General features: G+C 33.0%; 1 protein-coding gene across 5 annotated transcripts in view; it reads right to left on the bottom strand.

Annotated features, from left to right (window-relative positions):
• The window catches only part of Diaph2 (diaphanous related formin 2), an 875,814-nt gene that overhangs the window by 134,324 nt on the left and 721,641 nt on the right, over positions 1-19,849 (bottom strand). The window contains exon 27 of one of the 5 annotated variants that reach the window (XM_063245546.1): positions 1-19,849. This exon is cut by the window's left edge and continues 95,883 nt beyond it; it is cut by the window's right edge and continues 22,164 nt beyond it. The exons of the other annotated variants lie outside the window; for them this stretch is intronic. The gene's annotated coding sequence lies outside the window, so the exon portion shown is untranslated. 5 annotated transcript variants of the gene reach the window in all.

Raw genomic sequence — 19,849 nt, 5'->3', positions numbered from 1 at the left:
ATTGATTTTCTTGTTTTTGTTTCTATTTTATTTTATTCTGTTTTGTTTGATTTTTACCATGTCCAAAGTTATCTGCAGCTATTTTGAAGACATCAAAAGGCATTATGGTTGCCTAATGTTGTTTTTGTAATGTTTTTAGGCTTGTATCTCTTACACTGATTTTTTTGATTGGTTTTATTCTGTTTTATCCTCCTTAAAATAAATTTTAAAATTTTTTAAAAAAGGAAATACATAGTATTACTGATTTTGAAAGGGGAAAAAAAGGAGGTACTTTACTTTAAGTACAAACAATGCCTGAAATAGCTTAAAAGTCAGTTTGCAAGTCAAAGCTCTTCTTTCTTCTTTAACAGAAAATGTTCAATAGATTAAAAAGGACTATTTTAAAAAAAGGACCACTAGCAATGCAATTAAAAACAACCATCAGACTTAAAGAATAATGTGATATAATTGCATTCTTTCTTTCATAACTAAAGATTTAATAAGACAGGGGCTGCGGATTTAGCTCAGCGGCAAAAGCACCTGCCTTGCAAGCAGGTGGTCGTGATTTCGATCTCTGGTACCAGAAAACAGGAAAAAAAAAGATTTAATAAAACAATAAAAAACTGGATAAAATAACAAGACATCACAGGAAAAATCCAAGAATATACATGTCTTTCTATTTTTCAAGCAGCATTAATTGTCATCAACTGAGTAGTTTCTCTAAATTAGTGGAACTAATGCTAAACTTCTTGTTTATAAAATGTAGAAGATTTAAAATTAAAGAAAAAACACAACTTTATAAATGTATTATTTTGGGGTACATTGAAAATTTACCTAGGTTTCTACTGATTTATTCAACATTTCATTCAAAATATTCTTTATATAATTACATTTCTCAGAGCTGACTCTAAGGATTGCAATTTCAAATTAGGTGATTTCAAGTCTAGCTCTATGTTTAGATATGAATTAACACAAACTTCTGCATGATCAGCTTGAAAATAGAGCTGCAGAGCAGCCAAATATAGATTAACATAAACAAATTTACATAATCAGAGGTTCAGGGACATAGAAGAATGTCATACTTTCTTTGGTTTCTTGAAAAATAATACAATTTGACAAATAATGCATTATAATTCCATTTCCATGAGTGTCTAACTGTGGAATAGAATTTTTGGCTTTACAAGTAATAAGAACCAAGAATGAAATGTGTTAAGTGTATGCACATAATGCTTCCTAGGGATCTTACACATTTGTGACAATACTAAAAAATTTATTCTCATGAAATGATTCACCCTTATAAGAAAGTTACAGCATAAGCTAACTTTGGAAAACCTCACACATGAATAACTACCTAGACAAGTCACTCTTCTACTTAGCACTGACTTCTATACCTAGAGAGCTGAGTTTCTGTCATTTGTGATACAACTGAGAAAAGAAGCTCTATATTTTTTTATTATAAACTTCATGAAGCCCTGTAATTGGAAAAATACTTATTACCTACTTATTAAATCTAAACTGTATAATCGTTACCACACTTCATCAGTGTTCAGACACACACACAAATAGACATAAAGTTTCAATAATAAATTTATAGGGAATTCAATTTTGCATGGTAGCGTAAGTCTAAAAATACTTTAATTTGGTAATTATTTGATTCATTTCCTAAACACTGTAGAGCTGGTTTACTTGTATAGTTTTTGTTTCTAACAAAATTGGATATTTAATCTGAAAATATATTTAAAGGTAATATTACTTATTCAAGTGAAAAAATAATTTGACGGCTCAAGTTTTTTTGTAGTATATCGCATACTCCAGGTTCTACATAAAAGCACTTTTAAGCCCTTAAATATTGATTGAATTTCAGTTCTCAGACCTAGAAAACATATAATTTCATATGGTTAGGTAAGATTCAGGCATGGACTATGCATAGGGATGGCACAAAGGACTTTCAATTTATGCTTATATCTTTGTTGTTTTGCCAACACAAGTCTAAGCTGAATTTTGCTAATTCATTTTGCAAATTGTTGGCTAGAGAAGTAGGTTAAGTGCAAATGTACACTTTCTACCATTAATATGTGAAACTGTTATTCCTCTTGATTCCATATGCAAAGAAGTTATAATGTCAGCAATCAAAAACATAGTTAATTATGAATATGTATTTCATGACTGTAACCAATATTTGGACATGACATTTTTAATCTTTATGTTAATGTGACATAATTTATTTATAAACAACTCAAATTAATGATAAAATACAGAAATTTCATTTGGAATGAAAAGCCTAAATAGGAAATTTGTCTCAAATATTTATGTGTTGGTTTTTAACAATAAAAGCTGAGTTGAGCTAAAGTTTACTTATAATATGATGCACAGAGGACTATTTCTAATGTTTTCCTGATGATACGTACAATATTCCCTATATTTAAAAACATGGGTCATGTTCTCTTTAGGTTTAAAATACTAATACTATTTTAGATTTACCATACTAATACTATTTTGTTATTAATTTGAAAAATACCACAATATTTCCCCCACTGACTTAGAGATGCATCTTGCCAACTGTTTTTATTTAGCTAACACGGTGAATAAGGTCTGAACTTGCATTTTAAGATAGCATACTACCTATACAGCACTGAAAACAAGTCATTCTCTGAAATAACTGATTGATGGCTCATTCTAAGCATGCTTAAGGAAACATATTCATAAAAGTGCCCATGCTTTTATTCACTCTATAATACCTACAGATGATCCCTATTTCAGATGAGTCTAAGTAGCTAAATATGAATAAAAAAGAATACTTTGCCTCATTATCGCAACTGCTCAAGGTGTCATTAGCACTACTGCTCTGAAATGAAGTATAGAATAGAGCAAGCCTTGTCTGCTGCAGAAATTAAAGACTCAGGGCCAACTTTTGATAGTGAGAATACATTTACATACTTTACAAATTCAACGAGTATAGGGAATCAATGAGTATTGATTTAAATCAATCAAGTCAGCTATATTTGGGAGATTTCTCCCCATCTGTAATATACTCATATACCTTTTAAGCCTATTCACTGATAACTACATATTAAATGAATTAATTATGCCAAAGTAAGAGGAACTTAACCTCTTATTTATCTCTACCTTTTTTTTTCTGTAGGGCAACTATAAATTATGCTTCAGAAGAGAAGTAGAAAGCCATGCCTGAAAAGATGAGATGCTGTGGTTTTCATCCTCAGAGTTGCTAGGCTTATTACCTGTCAGATAAGGTTGCAGCCAGGATTATGCCACGAATAGCTGACAAACCACAGATTTCTATCACTAAATCAAGCCTATTGGGTTTAAACTCTGTGAACTTTAATTATCCGATATTTAACTAAAATAACTAGATAAACCAAAAGTGGAAGACAGGAGCATGTTCTGAGAACCAGGGAGAATCAGGGAGCTGTTGGGGAACAAGATGACTGCATTTTCACAAATCATATTTCTCATTTCTAATAAAGCAAGTTTATATATAGAGGAGATTCAAGGTATCATTTGGCTGTACCATACGTTTTTGTGTATGTTGCAAAGAAAGAAAACTGCTAAGGGCACTGTAAGTCGATTTACCAGTGAATGAGAAAAAGAAAATTTTTATACTTTACCAACTTAAAAATAAGAATAACCTGTGCTCTAGTGGTTGCATTTATTATTATTTTTCTTTATTTAGATAAAACAATATCATTGGAGTGTTTTCAGAATATCTTATTTCATAAGGAATAGTCATAAGATGAATTATCTAAACAAAAAGCATTTACTGATGGTCTACTACAGCAGTCCACAAACATTGTTTCTAAAAGGATACGCAATAAATATTTTAGGCTTCACAAGCTATAAGGCACCTCTCAATTACTCAATTCTGCCACAGAAAATATGTACATGAATACATGTGGCTATGTCCCCCAAACTCCTATTTATGAAAAGTTGTGTTGCATGTCACACAATATTGTTCCTCTTTTAACTATTTTTCAACTATATAAAAATGTAAAACATTAGTTTGGGCTAGATTTGGCCCAGAGGCTGGTTTGATATCTCCTGTCTAGTCTGTGTTTAGGACATTATGAATGGGAAAGAAAATGATATCAAATCCATAGTCAATTTTCATAATGATTGAGAAAACAAGAACAGAATCAATAAGACTGGCAAGTAATATAAAACAGCACATAGCAATGGGACAGCCCACAGTACCTAAAACACTCTGGGTTTGAAGAGCATAGCATAGCTATAATAATCAGTACAGAATTCATGTAGCAAATAATTGTGCACAGAAGAAATAACTGGATTTATAAAAGTGGAGAAAGTACATAAAGAGTCCTTCGGGTGAAAGAAAGAATATGCACCAAGATAGAGAAATGTGAATTATCAGGTTGCTTTTGTGGAAAAGTAGGTGAAAAGCCTGTCTATGCTGAATCAATTGGGAAAAATTAATTAACTCAACAGATAATTCTTGATCACTTCATGTCAAGAATTATGCTAAACACTACAGAGGCTTTAATGAGTAATATACAATGCCTGCTCTACTATTGCTCAATCTTGTTAGAAGGATAAAAACGCAGACAATTATAATACAGAATGATATATAGGATTGGAGAGTTTTACTGAAAAGTAAAGGTCTCTGAAAAGAATTGATAATTTTTAAAATTTTGTCAATTTTCAATATTCCATTAATCTACACTTAAGGTAGAGATCTGTCTTTTAAATCTTAAAAGGAATATGAATGCAAAATAATGCTTGATCGTTTAAATATTCAAATATAACTGCTTTTCTTAGAGAAGAGACAAAATCATGTGAAATTTCTATATAAGTAATTTCTAAGACACTTTGATGATTATAACTTTAGAAGGTATTATTTTACTGCTTTGATTCACTGGAACTGTTAAGTCATTGTTCCTAACAATGTACACAGCTATCTGTAATCTTTTCAGCAATAAGGTAAATTACTGTGGAAAAGCCTGAAGTGTTATTTTCACCAGAGATCTTTAAAACTAGGATTTACATTTACCTGCATGAGATAGTTCAGGATCAATAATGCCTATTGTACACCATGATTTTTCAACTTTATGATTTGAAAACTCTTATAAGTATTCCAGTGAATACTGCCATCAATTAATCATTGTATAAAAATGTTTGATGTCACTAGTCATATTTAAGATAAGAATTAAAATGTCAACTACATGTGTTCCTGGCAATATGACTAAGGAAAATCTGAGAAATTTCATGAACATTTTGTATGAGCCCTCAAGGAAAAGCACCTACTGGGGATATAGCTCAGAGGCATAAGCACCTGTCTGGCAAGCACTAGATCATGAGTTTGATCCCCAGTGCCAAAAAACAACAACAAGAACACCTCCACAAAACAAACAAGGAAACACACAAACAAAGAACAAGAGGCACTTATGGAGAAGGCACCACTATGAGGAAATAGCAAGTGATTTGGAATTACGTAAACCGGTAGACAGATTCTGTTTAAGTCATTCACTACTTGTGAACTTGGTCATGCTATTTAACTTCTCTAGTCTTCCGTTCCCTCATGTATAAACTTGAGAAAAGAAAACCTAATGTTCAGAATGTTGTAAAGCTCAATGAGTTAGTGTTCCTGTGACACTTAAGTGTCATAGTTCAAACACAGAAAACAGTAGATGTTGAATGTTAAATAGCTTTATTCTTTCCTTGTTTTAAGATCCAACTCAACTGTTTTGAACTTGAACAGGTGGGACAAAGCTATAATTTTCAGGGTAAAAGTCCCAGGCAAAGAAAGTAAGTATACAAAAGAGGGCACAGACTTGTGTGAATAACCTTTCTTCCATGGTTATTGTGGGGAGAGTGTCAGTGATTTCAACCAGCTCTACTAGAAGAGGCATTTCTTGAACCTCCACTTCTTCCTCAATCTGCATTCTCTACTTTCAGCTTCTAGTTTCAGTCACTCCTTCAAAGGCAGAGTTCTTGTGGAGAGGGCAAATCACTGGTAAGAAAAACTAGGGGAAAATATAATTTTCCTAACTGCCTCTATCTTCTACAATAGTTAAATATTCTCTCTCATTTCTCAGTTCATTTCCAAGTTCATTCCTACACCCTTGAAATGCTGAAATAATGATATTGTCACTTGCTAATAATATTCATTCATGCTTTTCTGTATAGTATTAAAATGAGATTTCTTTAGTAAATAATAAATTTTGAAGCCTTTCTAAGCTAGAACAAGCATATCCAGTCTCATGGTCTGGGAGGTTTCCTGCAGTTCTATTTATAGTCTATTTTGCAAACTTTGGAGCTGAGGATGTTGCATGGTTTTTTAAAATAAGCTGGAAATTTTCACAATGTATCTCCAAATATTCTATCCTGATTTACTAAATGAACATATTATAGTGCTACCTCCTAATAGATAATTTCTGAATGGATTAATAATAAAAACAAGTTTATACTTCCACATACACAATTCATAGAATCCTAAAATATCCTACTAGTAGAATATCAATAGGTTAAAAAAAAATAACAATTCTCTGAAGGATTGCGACCCTACAAAGGAAAGCTTAAATGACCAGAATACAAAACTTCATATATCCAAAGGTAGGAAAAAGGAAATACTATGGCAGTTATTTGCAATTACTGTATTATATTTCTGGATGTTTCATATTAGTGAGGTTCTTAAAGATGTTGATTTTATTTAAATATCAGGAAATTATATATCACATGCTTATGTGGAATATATATGGCAAAAACATGGTTTCCCTTATAGTTTTTGTCTTTGCATAAATATAATGATTAGTATACATTTTAAAAAGTCAAAGGATAAGGATCGGGTCTATGATGTCATTTGTATCCTTATTAGTGCTCTGCAGAATTTTCTGTCCACATAGTAGGACTCTAGTTTCAAGTGAAAAGAAGCTAGAAATATACTTTGTAGAATGCATTTGTTTTCTTCCCAAGTCTGCATTTTCTTCTCAAGTATATATTTGGTTAGCTATCATGAAATCAATATTAAAGGGCATAAAGCATACATTTTACCAAAAAGCCTTAGGCAGAAAGACAGGAGATTTGGTGAAGTATAAGTTTCTAAAAACTCTTGCCATTTGATTATCTTAAAAAATTTGTGTTGTACGATTACAATCCACTTTAAAACTGCACTAAGGTCACTTCTGTAGCTGATATTTGATTACCTTTCACTGCACAGGAAAAATGTACTAGTGCAGGAAAGAATACAAAAATCCTCTGAACTGTGAAAATATTATTCTGTGCCCCTACAATACTAAATAACTTGAAATAAAAATTTCAACAAATTAGAGTACCGATAATATTATATTTCATTGGTTATCATAAAGTCATGATGAATGTGTCACATATAAAAGAATAAATTGATTTTTGCCAACACTCCAGCTCAAGCTGCATTCTTGTGTGTCTTTAGAAACAAATAAGTTAATGAGTACATGCTATTTTCCATGATATGGATGTCCTTCGCTACTAAAATCTATTGAATTCAGGGATGAATACATATTCATGAATGCGTACTCTTCACAAAACAGGGATTTAGACAGTCTACTCCATTAAACATAGGTTTATTTTTCTCTCAGGTGTCAGCCAGGGAATCACGATTTTGGCCAGTGACCTTTTCATGATGTTTGTTTTAATGGATGTGACCTGAAAATAAAATCAACTGATGTTTAACAGCACAGATTTTCTACTTCTCCACTGTGGGAAGGGTATTGTTTTATAAAGGAGTAATTGACTCAAACTATTAGAAGTGAATATAAGTTCATAAGCAAACTGTAACTTAATCTGGTGGTAGAGTTAAATCTGTATAATTTTATTGTATATTCACATTCTATTGATGCTAATAATTACAGCCTGTACATCATTGTCAACTTAATGGCATCATAATTAAATTATTTATTTTGGTCACCTAATCAAGGATTCTTACATATTTAATGAGGAAAATTGTGCCACTTCTCAGACTTTTTCAATTAAAGCAGGTATGAACAACAGATTACTTGCATTTTGATTTAGTGACATGTCACATGAATATACTTAGTATCACAATCTTCTAAATAGTTAATATTAACTAAAGTGTTAGTGTTAAAATGTTCATATAATACCTAATTGTGTATATCCAAATCTTATTGTACAAATAATATTATTTACTTCTCAAAATTCTTTGAAGTATTTTATTTATCCTCAATCAATAGATAGACCAAAATCAAACTTAAGATAGGCTTGCTGAATAAATAAAATATGAAATATGAAATGGTATCAGAAATTATTTTGCCAAATTTTGTTACTCTGAGAAAGATGTGAGTTGGGGTGATAAAATACACATATATGCTAGAGCTGCATCATGGTTTCTTCTGGTGTTCAGCTATGATCAACAAATGTCTAAACACCTCCTATGTTTCTGTCACTGTGAAAAAAGGCTGACTAGTATGACACAGGTTCCTATCTTCTTACAGACTTGTGTACTCTGATAGTCATTTTATCCTAGTTATCCTAGGATGGGATGCAGTAGCTACGCTCATAAGAGATAGAGACCAATCTGATATTCATATCATTATAATGGCCTATTGTTCTACTCTCCAACAAGTATCTCTGATGTTGAGAACATAATGGCAGTAGGGATACAATGTGGAATGATTCAAAGTGAAAAAATCATGTTTCTGTTTTTTAAAAAGCATATTTCCCTGACAGCTAGTTTAATTGACAGTTCTTACAAATTAACCTAATGAACATTTAGCCTGGAGCCTGTACATACTGCCTGATGAGGAGAAAGTAAGTTTTACCAAAAGCACTAACCCTAAGCCCCAGTGATCTGAATATAGTAGTATGACCTCCAAATGCCACTAACAGCATTTATTCCAGGCCAATGTCAAAAGGAATATTATCAAACAGATTTTTTACCTTTTAAGGTCCCTCCACAAATCAGTAAAAATCACATTCTTCCAAGTGTAGAGTAAACATTTAATTGCACATCTTCATGGGAAATACAGGGTCTCTGCTATGATTTTCCAAAGTGGCAAATTGTGCCACATGAAAACTGTATATGCAAACAAATATATATGCAAATTTTGTCCTTATTCTCTCATTGAGTTATTTTAAAGATTTTTTTTTAAAAAATATACTGTTTATTTTATGGTTACTTGAATTTTTTGTTTCTTCTTTAGCCATTAAGGCGAGATTACAAAATATAACAGGGATAAGGCAGATAAAAATGAGTCAGGATTGTAATTAACACCAAAAAAAATAAGCCCTGTTCAAAAGGAAATCCTGCTTTGCAGTTAGAATTTGCCTCTACATTGTATATTTTAAGTTTTAAAGCATAGTTCTACAGGAAAAGTATGGAAAGCAGATATTAGAAAGAGGGAAAGATCTTTATATATTTACACATCTATTTCAAATCTTCGCGTAACACCAACAAAAGAAATCAGTATAGATGACTAGTTTTCTAGTAATAGCAAGTGACTTACTTTGGAAATAAATGAGGATCACAGTAGTTTAGTAGCTTGGTACATGGAAGCTATAGCTAACATTTTAAACTTCTGAAACTACTTTCTATGATTGACTCAGCAAATCTCATATTCTCAAATTAAGTAAAATATTTACTACTTTAAATTTGAGATAAAGAGTATGTTCATCAAATTCTATTGCTTATATAGACTTTTAAACTTCTGGGAAGATGGAAGAGCAGTAATAGTAACAAATCAACTGCTTTGAGATTTGGAATCTAAACACTGAAAATACAACTTGGGGAAGAAAAGGAGGGAGGTAAATCCTCAGGACCCAGGAAGGATCCAAAGGGAATATTGGAACCCACAGAGAAAGTGAAGAGATAGACCAAAACGCAGACAAAGGAAAGGTAAAAGTACACTTTCTTTGCAGCTCTTGGTTCATGGCATAAGAGTAAAGGATTGAATCTACAGTATGAGGGCAAGGAACTCTAAGAGGCCCACTTTGTAGCCATCCACCTGCCTCAGCCTCCTGAGTGCTGGGATTACACACATGTACCATCACACCTCACATTTTTAGGTCTTTTAACTGGTTGACTATACATTTACCTGGGCATTTGTATCTTGCAGCCTTTTAAATCATTTAGCTACTGTATATAATTTCAACAAATTTTTTAAACAACATACATGGCTAGTAAATAAGATCTGTCCCCTTCAATGTAGTTTTTTGGGTGTTAAATAATTAAGCAATGATTTTAACACTTTTATGAAGCATTTCTTTGGGATATTGCTATGTTTTGTCACGCAGTCATGGGGTTGGCTGAGTATAGTGTTTGTGACTGGTTCATTGTCTAGTGCTGGGATTGGTGATGTGAGTGCTATACTTGCCCAGGAGTCAGTAGCTGATATACAGTATAATGGAGGGACTAAGGCATGCTTTCCCTTTTTGCCCTTTTTGCTCTTGATATTTGCTATGCCATGAATGGTTGCTCCTCAGCTAGACACCCTGCCTTGGAGCCAGCTGAGTATGGACTGAAAATTCCACAAACTGTAAGCTAAATAAACCTTCCCTTCCTTCATTTTGTGCATCAAGTATTTTGTCTCAACAAAGAGAGAAAAAGTAACTAAGACAGATATCTTTAGAGTTGGCCTCATATTCTTTTTAGTTTCAATGAGAGTAAATTTTTGACTTTAGACAGATCTGATTTTTTAAAAAGCAGACAAGTATTTCAAAGCAAAATAGGATAAATCAACTTGGTAATCAACTGTGAGGTACTAATATTCGGTTAAATACCAGATGTAATACTGAAGAAATGATTGATACTGTACTCAATCTCTTCTCTAGGTCAAATTCAAGGTACTATACAACACATCTTTCAATAAATTCTGGTTGGTTTGGTACTACAAACAATAGAGTATATTCAGGAAAGTACAGGTAAATGCATATATGCAAGTATGAGAATTCTAAAACAAAGTAGGAAATTCGTTACACAGATTAGAAAATAGAGGCCTTGGAGCACCTAATATTGTTCTAACACAGTATTTGGCATACACTAATGTGCTTAAAATATTATCCATGAAGCCAAAATAATAATCTTTGGAGAAATACACAATGTGTATGGGTATAGAAAACATAAGTTTATCTGTCATTCTCATACTTTTTTCTTTTTGATATTGGGTACTGAACTCACAACCTCAAGCTTGCCAGGCAGTTGCTTATGCCACTGAGCAAAACCCCCAATCTTATAACTCTTTTAGGGGTTCCATTTTTTTTTACCATCCTTGAAAGGGGTAATAGTCCTATGTTTGATGTGCCTTTGTTGACTAATTCAGGTGGAAACCTGACGCAGGGAGAACAAATTTGTGGACTAGACTAGGCCAGTCAGACTCTGTCACAAGAATATGAACTCATAGAGACCAATATCTCGATAACGTGGGTACCTGACATAAGGGTCTGATTGCATTACAGCTGTGACAGTCATGTCAAAACCCAGGCAACTCATGGACAAAAAAGAAGAGACAGTAATGAGTGAGATGACAGAAGGACCAAAAAAAGCAACTTACATTTCTGAGTTTTCAATTTTGGTTCTAGTTCAAGGCACTCTATGGTCTGGCTAATGTTTCTTGTCCTTTCTTGTCCAAAGGGTTGCCTCTCATATACTTGAGTAAATCTTTCTTCACTCAATTTGAATTGAATCTCCCTACACACTTGAGTAGATTTCTATTCCCTGTATCACACGAGCCCTACAATAATATGTTACTGTGCTTTTATTCCTCCCTTCTTTTGCTCATTTAAAGATTAGAAAAATCACTTTAAAACTGCTCATGGAATGGCTAGATATACAGAGAGGTTAAACAATTTACTCCAAGTCATTCATATTGGGATAGGTCAAAGACTAGCACCTGTCAACAGGATGTGCTGGTGCAAAGGAAGCTATAGAATAATCTGGGAAATGTTACTTAATTATTCTTAGCTCAATTTTCTCCTTTCTAAAATGGAGTATGCAATATTACTCACCTTATCTCACAGGGCTGTGAAAATTAGCTACCTATAACACAAACAGTAATAGCTGGTTGAGCCAGATGAGGAACATGACCTAAAGGACAGCCATTTTGTCTGCAGCAAACAAAAAACCAAAAAATAACAAGTAACATTCTTCTCATAAACATATGCAATTGGGAGCCAAACAAAGGAAACAGGGCCAGTTAGTCCAAGATAGGTAAAGTGTTTCCTCAAGCATTAGCCTTCAGGCCATGAACACCTGGCAATCTTGAATGGAGAACACAGATCCCATTTCCAGGGTCCTAGGCCTAGTCTTGCCCTGAAGTCCCTTCAGCCTCTCAGTATCTCTTCAATAAACACTTGATTTAACTAGACTTTTGTTCATTGCAATCAGAAGAGGCCTAATTAAATTAAATGTTTATTAATATTACCTTAACTTTTAGTATAAAACTTAAAAGCAATTATTTCTACAGGTAGAGGGTGTTCCAGATGTTCCCATTGCAAACGTATTTTTCTAGTGCTCTCAAAATGGTTTTCCAGCATTGTCAATGTATTATCCTTTTTTCTGTTGTTCTGGATAAAAGTGCTTTATCATCATCTTATCACCAGGAATTAAATAGCACAGGTCTTAAGAATGAGTAATTAATCTTTCTATATCAATTTAGCATCATTGGATTCATTTTGTTTAACATGAGAGATAATAGTTTAAGCCTGCATTCTTCCAATTAAAATGTGAAAATGTTGTTAGCTGAGGTCCTTTACCCTTATAAGGCTAGCTAAACTATAGAGCATATTCTATAATTAGCTTCATGAAAATACTTTTTTAAACAGGAAAGTAGTCACTCGAGCACAAAACAGAAAAAAAATGAGACTACTGCAAATAGTAAACAACTTCAGATGATTTATAGGAAGAAAATTCTATAAAACATCCTTAATGGTAGGATATAAACAGTTTTTAGTGCTATTTAGTTAAATGATAATTATAAAACTCATCAAACTGAATGAGAATTAGGATTGTCAGGCAAATGCTTATAAGGGGTTAATTAATTCATATGAACCACACAGCTCAGCTGAAAATAGGCTTATTATTCTAAGCCACCAAGTTTGTCTGCTTTTTTTCCTTTCTCCATCAGATTCACCCTATTGCACCCCCACCTCCAAGAGCAAATGTCAGGAGACAGAAATATTTAAAAGGGTATGTGAGCTAAAGGCATTTTGCAAGGGTATATGGGAGTACAAAGATGTCTGCTGGAACACTGAAATAGAAAGATCATTTATTAGTACACCACAGTTCATAAAGTCCCAAAGCGTTCAATAGTTTCATTATGCACACAAACATACCCAAACCCTTCTTTTCAAATGCCTCATTAGAGCTAAGCCTGAAGCTTGTTTCTTAAAAAGCATTTTTCTGAAATTATTATTAATATGAAGTTCCCCACAGGCCAAGGGTATTATTATAGTCAAAATACATCAATATGTATATACTCATGTTCCATTGCTTATGCTATTTTAAATAACAAAGTATTTAGTGGAAAAAGTAAAGAATTTATAAGCTATACACCGAAAAGACTAGAGAAAGATGGCAAGATCTCAGACTCTAAAGCTTATTAGGTGGGTAAGGAGACTATAATACGATTATGAGTTTTGGTTTAGTCTGTCCATCATTTTAAAATAACCATAACTTAAGGGAATATCTTCATAGGGGTCTGAGTTTAATATTGAAGCTGCTTTATTTAATTCTTCTTATTTTATAATACTGAGTGCTAATCAGTTCCACCTACTTTCTTCAGGCTTGTCAATAAGGTAACTTAGAAGCTCTAAGAACCTGCAGAATTATGGATTAACCAGTTCTGTAACAGCATATACAAGCAACCTAGTTAGCTGCTCCAAAGTACAATGGGTATGATAGGCACAGGGAAGCATAAAATAGTCTTGTGTTATTTTCTGCTTAAAAGCAGAAAAATTTTTATTTTTGTGTGTGTCAAAAATAGCCTTTTAAATTCACAATATCTATACTATCTGTTACAGAAAAGACAAATTAATCTTTTCTTGGAGGGGGGGGGATGTAGAAAAAATTCCAAGCCAGGAAAGACTGAGACACTGAGCCTGAATGTCATGAGTTCCTCCTCTAGCTTTACTTTCATTGAACCTGCATCCCACCCTCCTGGGCCTTCTTGTCACCTCCTAACCCTGGTATTTTAATCACCTCTTTTGTTGTTCACCTAGTTTCTCTATCAGTCCTTAGGGGTCATAAACTTTTTAATTTAAAGGAATATTAGAGATAAACCAATGTGGTTCCTTTCTTTCACAAGTCAATTAACTGATAACCACAGGTTAAGTGACCTATTTGAGATCATACAAACTAGATGGTAGTAGAGGTGAAGAAGTAACCCAAGTTTCCCAATTGTCTGGTTAAAGCTCCTTCTCTTCTATTTTATCACAGCCATACCAATAAACCATGCCCAGACTTACTACCCTTACTAGGCTGTTCCAAAAACATGGGATTTACCACTCCCAGACAATCTCTTTAGCTATAAGGAATGAAACTGTGGTCAAGAATTGACCAAACCCAATATGGCTATGCTTATTGTGTTTCCTGGGTTGCTTCAAAGTATGTCCAAACTTACCCAGTTTCCAATTCTATCTTTATTTCCTCATTCTCACAGGATGATCTTCATTTCTATCTTGCTGTAAAAATGAGTCTCTCTGCCAAGTTTCATTATCTGCCTTCCTCTAGACACTGATTACCTTCTATCCTAATTATTTATAGAGACAGATCTCTTTTGCTCCTCTTCTAAAGGTTAATGTTCCTACAATTTTCTCTTCCTCTTTCAAAACCTCTGGTCTCTCCCTCTTTAGTGCTTTTTTTAACCCCAAGTAATAAAACAACTGATAATAATTAATAACAGCAGTAACAAATCGTGCAAAATGCTTATTGTGTGCTGGGTACCATTTTAAACTCCTCATAGGTATTCACTCACTTAATCTTCATAACAATCCATGATGTAGTGCTATATTTGGAGGGTCCCCCAAATTTCCATGTGTTAGAGGATTGTTCTCCAGGCTGGTGTTAATGGGAGGCATTAGGATCTTTAGGAAATAAGGCCTAGTGGAAATTTCTTAGGTAACTAAATATAGACCTTTAAAGGTGATTGTAGGAAACCAGTCAGTTCTCTCTCATGTACTTCCTGGTTCATGAAGTGTTCCCCTCATGATGTGCTGTTCACTTGCCTGAAGTCTAAGCCATGGGGCCATTTTATCTTGCAGCAATTCCAACCAATCCCCAAATTTAAAGAGGCTCAGCCCAAGCAGCCATCTGAAATTCGTCTACAAATGTTAGTGTATGCAAATTTAGACAATTAAATATAAAGAGATACACATATCTCTTTCCTCTTTTTTTGTGCATTCATATATTCTCTCTTCAGCTAGATAGAGGATAGTAGCTTGGGTTTTGTTGTTGTTGTTGTTTTTGTTTTGGTTTACTTATCATTAGTGTTTGTTTTTAAGTTCAAGGAGGAGCTGAGCATTTCTACAGAAAAAAGAAACAATTTAAAGCAAGATATTAAGAAAAAAAGCATGGTTCTGAAAGAGGGACATAAAGAGCACAAAGTTTGCCTTAGAAATGGACACTGAGGGAAACAGAAAACTTGGAGATACAGTCACTTAGTGAGATTGATGGGTATTGAAGAAAGTGTAAAAAAAAAGAGAATCTGCAACAACTACCAAGGCAAGTGATCCAGTGAAAATTGAATAAGACATTATTAACTAGTGATAAAGATGTAACTAATGCCACAAACGTAGTATGTATATAAAAGATAAAGATAATATTTGAGATTCTTCCACAAGACCAATGAATTCATTTTTAGTATTTATTTTGTTTTGTCATTACTGTTTGAATTTTATTTTTCAGAAGAGAAGAATGAATAGCAATTGTGCTTCAATCACATTAACAAAAACATGGTTGTAAATATAATCTTTTGTTGCATACTTTTTCTCAGGAAACTTGCTCAATAACTTAAATAATTGATGATTTAATTCTAATACATTCAATAGTTTGGAAACATATTTCTCCTCTTACTGCATAAAAGTCTGAAAAAAAATCAAGGTCAACCAAAGAAGGCAGCATCAAGTATCCAAAAAAACCACAACGCCCCCCCCCCAAACTAAAACAAAAAACCACACCTCACATTTGAGAAAAGAAGATATATTTTAACAAATTGCTAGGTATTCATAAAAAGAATAAAGACAATCAGACATGTGTTTCCATGGTCATGTGGAGATAATCTATGGACCTTTAGAAGAATAAACTTAGATCTAATAACATTGTATAATTCAACGGGACAAACAGCTACAGTGCAACTTCATTTTAAAATAAGAAAACTTAAAATAAGGTCTCTGCTATGGAGAACCCTCAGACAATGAGTTGATCTGTATAACTGAGGGCTTACACATTATAAATGGCAACAGTTTTTCATAGTTATTTTGTATACAAATATTTCAAAAGCATACTTTGCTACATTCATAAAGATAATATATTTTTGCTGATTCATATAATTATTATGAACACCGAATCCTGTGCTGCGTTCCCAGTTCAAGATCCATATGGCGTACAATGATGCATCTGAAAACCATTAATATTTTGGTGTATTTCATTCTAATTGGGGAAAGGGCACTGGGAATTAAACCCAGAACTTTCACATTGACCTACATTTCTAGCCATATTCATGTTTTATTCCTTTATTTTGTGTGTATATGTGTGTGTGGTGGGGTAGCCAGGAATTGAACTCAGGACCTTGCCCCCACCCTCACGTTTTACTTTAAAAAAGATCTAGCTAAGTCACTAAATTACCTAGGTTTGGCTAGAATTTGCAATCTTCCTTCCTCAGATTCCCAGAGAACTGGATTTCCAGGCAGGTGATACCATGCCCAGCTTTATTCAAAAATTTTTATAAGCAATTATATCATATATATATATATATATATATATATATATATATATACACACACACAGAGACATATATATATTTCAAATAGATGAGACCAATTATAAACTTTTTGAATCCTGTACTTTTATTAAGATGTTTTCAACAATAAGTTCATCTTCTCCACTATAGTGAGGATATCAGTTATCATTGTGGGTCGTAAAATCACTCTTTGCTTTCCAATACTAAGATGCTGTTTTTCTTCTGTGAAGAGGCAAAAAATCTAGGATGTCAAATTTGTTAGTAGCGTGTATAAAATAAGAGTAAATAAGCCAGGCACAGTGATGCACACATTAATTCCAGGACTGGGGAGGCTAAAGCAAAAGGACTACCACAAGTTCGAAGTCAGCCTGGGCTATATAGTGAGTTCAAGACCAGCATAGTAAGTCTTCATCTCAAAAAAAGCCAAAACCACAACCAAGTGAACAAGAAATAAAATAAAATAAAATAAAGCGTAAATAAATTTTCAGCAAAAGATCCAGAAGCCTCTCTTCCAAAGAAAACCCAATCTAAGCTATTGCTTAGAAAGTTGGTTGCATTCCTTTTGCCCATTAAGAGATATTTTAGTTTTTGCTTAATTATAAGTTATAGTCACATTTAGAAGACATGGATGACATTTTCAGATAGGTAGGGTTGTTGGAATAAATTTTTGGGGGGGAGGTGACATATTACTGTGCTGCAATGCCAAAGAATATTGTAAACTTAATGCATGGGTCTGGCCTGGTATCTTTCTAATGTACACCAGATAGAAAAGACCTTAATTTAAGCTTATTTTTACTGGATAAATTACAATAATCTGTATTATGGCTTTTTAGAAAAACTAATCACTTATACAACTGCATTCCTGTATCACAACATACTTGTTGCAGTATTATAATCCTTTAAAAATAAAATAGTAACCTAGGTTGAATAATATGAAATAAATTTTTATAGGTCAAAAATCTATAATTTCACATGGCTCATCCTAATAGTTAATTTATCGTGGAGCTCTTTTGCATACTATACAGTTCTTTGTACTATGAATTTGGCTATTATGAATACCAAAAATAATTTTTTTAAAAAGTACACACACATATGTATATACGGGGTAAGACCTAGAGAGAGACACAGACAGAGAGAGAGACAGACAGACAGACAGAGACAGAGACAGAAGTGACAGAGACAAAGATTGAAACTGGAAAAAAACGTATATACGCTTCAGAAGTTTGCCACACTATTAAATGTCTGGAAGCTAATGGCCACCACTTTGAGTATCTCTAATGTAGAGGTCAAAAGTAACTTGTATTAATCTCATGATGTCTCAATAAATTTAGTATTAAAAATATTTATACAAGTGCTCCTTTACCTGATGTATATATTTTATGGCAGACTCTGTATGTATACCAGATTTTATGCTTTGAGTTGACCAAGGTAAATCATGCTTTGTAACTAACTGGTTAGTTGATAAAACAGGGCACACATTTATTTGGATAATTAATTCACTCCATCAGTCTTTACTGAAGACATATTTCTTAGTCATTTTCTCATCACTGAGACGTAATATCCAACATCCATAGTTTGTAGAGATTTCAGTCCATAGTTCACTGGTTCTAAGGCAGGGTGGCATGGTAATGGGGCACTGCAGAGACAGAGCAAGTAGAGAGACGGTGGATAGAAATACAGCCTTCCTGGCCACACCCTCAATGCTCTCTTCCTCTGACCAGATCCCACTTCCTAACAGTAAGTCAACTATCAACTCATTAATGGACTAATTCATATGAGTCTCAAGCTCCCACGATCTAATCACTTCTCAAAAGCCTAGAGTATCTGAGGTTTAGGTGGACATTTATATAAAAACCATAACAACATACTTTGTGCCAGGTACATAAACAATCTTAGCCATTACCACCTCGATAAGTTAATTTCTATTGCATTTTGTGTTGTATTTCTTAGAAAATATAACCATTTTTGTCAGACTATTCTAAAATACTAGCAAGGGAATATGGATCAACTTGTAATTCTGTCTCTTTTCATGTGGATTAATTCCTTTTTCACAGTCATATTAAGCATCAAAGTCAAATGCATAAAGACAATAACTGTTAGCAATTGAGACTAAGAATCTACCCAGACTCATTTCTCAGGATGGCCTGACTCTGAATGACCTTAATAAAATCATAATGTCACTTTTTCATACCATGCTGAATAAATATGTCATTTGAGGACAACACCTAGACACAGTTTCTGTCCATAGGTTTCATGAAAGCAAAAGGAAAGCTAAAGTAGTAATACTGTTTCTACTTCTAACAAAACTATAATGGCTATTGCCCCTTTAATCATATGAATTAAAAATTTATCTCAATAATGAACACTTAAATAAGAATATGAAAATTTTTATGGAGATACTATTAAACTTCAAAAAATCATATATATATATATATATATTCAATTAATTATATTGCTTTCTTTTAAAATATATATTATTTTTCAGCCAACTTATAAGTGAAATATTTAAAACTCCAATGTATCAAAGCAAAATATTGGTACAATACTTTAAATTTTTTTTCTTAGATTGAAAAATAAGAGAAAAATGACTTAACTCCTGCAACTGCTTGAGTTTGAACCAAAATAATTTTTCTTTCAAAAATTTTACTGCAATTGCATGGAATAGTCAGGAAAATAAAGCATTCCCGATATTTTAGACATAGTCACACAAAAAATAAATCTAAGGTTGAATATAAGGGCCAGTTACAAACAGTATTTTTACTGCTTTGTAAACTTGTAATAACAGAAGAAGTGTGTTTCATGATAACTATTTAGAACATTGAGTATAGAGGAAGAAATACTTTAAGATTATTCTCATTTAGAAATTATGAATATTCTATATTAACTCTGATAAGCAATGCAATTGGAAGCTCAATATACTATATTTACTATTATCAATGGATAATTCATAAATA

The sequence above is a fragment of the Cavia porcellus genome, unplaced genomic scaffold (genome assembly GCF_034190915.1).
Source record: "Cavia porcellus strain 051 isolate PalLab524CR breed Dunkin Hartley unplaced genomic scaffold, mCavPor4.1 scaffold_3, whole genome shotgun sequence".
NCBI lineage: Eukaryota > Metazoa > Chordata > Mammalia > Rodentia > Caviidae > Cavia > Cavia porcellus.
Note: the sequence above shows the minus strand (reverse complement) of the source record. Positions and strands in the feature narration are given on the sequence as shown.